Raw genomic sequence first — 3,415 nt, forward strand, 5'->3', positions numbered from 1 at the left:
ATACCTTCAGCCCAGAGGCATATTGGCACAAGGTGCACTGTAGATGGAAGCAGCAGAGAATTGACTGCTTGTTGCTAGGTTGGAAGGACCATCAGCATCCTTCGTTCTCTGCATTTCCCAGTGGCAGCAGTGTGAAAGCTGCGATCATCCCCCTAAGGCAGGCATGAGGAAAGCTCTGCTCCCATGTTAAGATGCTACCAGCAGCACATGGGAAATGCCCCAAGTATTTAGAGAGCTCCCGGGTACCGTGCAGCCTCAGGTGGATGTAGTACATGCACTGGCACAGCAGGATGGCAATGCTCCAATCTTCCTTAGAGGTCAGCACCTTAAAATACCTTCGGGTGTCCTGGGTTCTGTACTTGGGCCACAAGCAGCAGCAGAAATGCTCACATGCCTGCAAGAAATGAGCCTGCTAATGGGAACTGAGGATATAAGATATATAGCCCCATGAGCTTTAACATCTTCACACGCTTCGGGATCCAACTCAGATATTCAACAATAAATGGTCTTGGAGGCTGTTTCACTTCATTTAGTCTCTTGAGGGGTTTCACTTACCATTAATTCCGACTGGCTCTTCCAGAGCTGCTGCTGGGACGTGTGTCCTTACACTGCCACAATCCATCCCCACGGGCCACTGGAGCAGCAGGAGCCTGGGAAGCCGAGTGTTCAGACAGAAACTCAGCAGTAGCACCGAGGGAAGCACCACTGGGGCCTGTTGCCTTCCTGCACCACTGACCCAAGCAAACCCACTGGCATGGCCAGGACATTGCTCCAGCCTGGCTCCACTGGGGCCCAGCTCTGCACAAACAGCAGCACAGCAGCAAAGGGAGGGAGAGGATGGTGCTGCCGGGGGGCAGGGGCAGGCACTTCAACTTGCTGCTTCCCAGCTCGCTGTGCAGGGAAAATGGGGTGTTTTCTCCTGCCAAACTGGTCTGTTGGGTCTGTCACACCTCAGCCATCGCCCCTCCTGCTTACCTCTGCCCTGGCGGCGCCTCTGCCGGCTTCGCTGGTTCTCCTGCACGTCTCCAGCCCTCTCTTTGCAGGAGTTGGAGGGGAAGAGGCACCCAGCTGAGTCCCACTGGGTCCTCCTGCAGCACAGCCCAGTCCTTCATATTCCTACACCCAGCACAGCTCAGGCTTGACAGCTGCTACCCACTGCTTATAGGGTGAGCTAACACCTTAATACAGAGCCACTGGGAGTTGAAACTGATCAGTGGGCCAGAAACTGCATTTTTAGAGACTGCCAGATTGAATTCAAAAGCCTAAAAGGTGCGAGATGATAGGAAAAAGGGAGATGTGCTTGCCAAAAGCTGCTGTGCTTATGTGGAAAGAAACACAACACAGCGATTGTATTACACAGGGGTGATGAGAACAAGTACACACAAGTTAAAAGCACTTGGTAGTGCCACCTGTGAGCCACTGGTTGCTGCTGTTCAGGCAGGGACGTGGCTTTGCTCACTAATGTCTGCCAAGGCTCTGCAGAGTAAGAGGAAAGTGCCGTGATGCTGAAGGCTGCTCTTGGCATAGAGCATCGCTCGGTTTCTTTCATCCCAGACTGCAGATGGGCATTTTCATGCTCTTGCAACCTGCACCCAGCACAGCAGCGCCCAGTCACTGCCTGAGCTGTCCTTGTGATGGTAACTCAGCTGCTCCAGTTCCCCAAATAACCTCCGTGCTGCAGCTGAAGTCTAAGACCTGGGGGGTACAACAGACACAAAACGTTAAGTCAAAAGCTGCCTTCACTTGCAGCTCTTGACAGCTCAGACAGGTGGGTTGGGCACAGACAACCTGCAAATGCCCCGCAGGGTTTGAGGACTCAGGATGGAGAAAGGTTATTCAAGGCAGGGGTTTCAGTCCCCCAGATGAATACACACAGTGAAGTCCCTGCCCTCTCAGGTGTACGTGTGAGCGCATTTCAGGAGCTAGAGAGATGCATTAGGACACAAATAGAAGTTGGGCAGCAAGACATCGTGAGAGGATGCCTGGTTTTGGCTATGAAAAACGAGCAGAGTCAAGAGCTGTGCATTTCCCAACAAGATTTATTTGTTTTCTGAACCCACTGACACAGCTGGACCCGGCCACGGAGCAGGTTCTTTATTCCTTAAAGTGTCTACGTGACATGAAGTCAAGGCTAACACTGTAGTCAAAGGCATTTAGAGAAGACAACAGCAGAAGCAATGGGAGGTGTGGGAGGCTTCCAGCAGGCAGGAGGGGAACGAGCACCTTCCCTCCCACAGCCATGGTGGAGACAGGGTGCGGATACGCATGTAATCCTTTTGGTTACCTGGAGCAGACAAACACAGCACCATGCAACACAAGCTGCAGCTGGGGACGGGTGGAGAGCGGGACATGGGTGGGTATTGCAGTCTGCTGCCTCGGAAGCGCGGCGGGAGCAGGCTGATGGGTAACCAGGCTGTCAGCAGCAGGGACACCAGCTCCTGAGTGGCATTTACTTGCTGAAGGGAACCACAACTCGCGGGATGCAGCTACTGGGATAGACCCCTTTGGAGCCAGATCCATCCTGCTGCATTTCAAATGGAGTTCAAGTACCTACAACAGCGTGAAAAGAGCCACCCATCTACAGCAGGAGGTGGGCTACTGCAGTGTCTGGTCGGGTTAAGGTTCCCTCCCAGGACGCCGTCCCTCCCAGCTCTGGCCCAGACCTGCATCTTCCACGGCGCGTTGCTGCACAGCCACCACCTCTAACATCATTTCTCTTCTGAAGGACGAGTGAAAGAACACCTTGTCCTGATTGCACTCTGCTGCTGGCACCACCACCCATCTCCCACCCTCCAGCCCAGGTCCCACACAGCCCACAGCACCACGCTGTGGGTGCGTTGTAGCTGCACACAGGCAGAGGCTGGGCCATGGGACCAGGGGGGTGGCGCACACACAGGATCACTCCCTTTCACTCCATTTCACCCAGTCACAGACCTTCCAGCACCTGAATACTCCTCTGCCAAGTGGTTCCTTCACCCCAAGCAATCCACACAGCAGCAGCCAACCCAGAAGTCTCCATGGTAGGGGGCAACTTGTGCACCCCCATTTGCAGCTGGGACCTTTGCTCAGCCCTAGGGACTTGAGAGAAAGGCTTTGGAAAGGCAGGCTGGCACCGCAGCCAGCGCCATGCCCTCGTCTCAGCCAGTTACTGTACAAAATGGACAACATACACACGTTATTTACAGCCTGTTTTCACATGATGGAGCAGCTCTTGGCTCGGTCTTTCCTGATCTCCGTGTCGTTCAGTAAGTCCGTCCTGCCGGGCATCTGTGACGCCCGCTTCAGTCCCCGTTTGGAGCTGCTGCGCTTCAAGTTCTTGTGCATGCGGTTGACGGAGGCGAGCGTGGTGACGTGGAACACATCCCGCACGCTGTTCTCGGACACCTTGGAGGAGCACTCCGCGTAGGCCACCGCC

The sequence above is a fragment of the Nestor notabilis genome, unplaced genomic scaffold (genome assembly GCF_000696875.1).
Source record: "Nestor notabilis isolate BGI_N333 unplaced genomic scaffold, ASM69687v1 scaffold19082, whole genome shotgun sequence".
NCBI lineage: Eukaryota > Metazoa > Chordata > Aves > Psittaciformes > Psittacidae > Nestor > Nestor notabilis.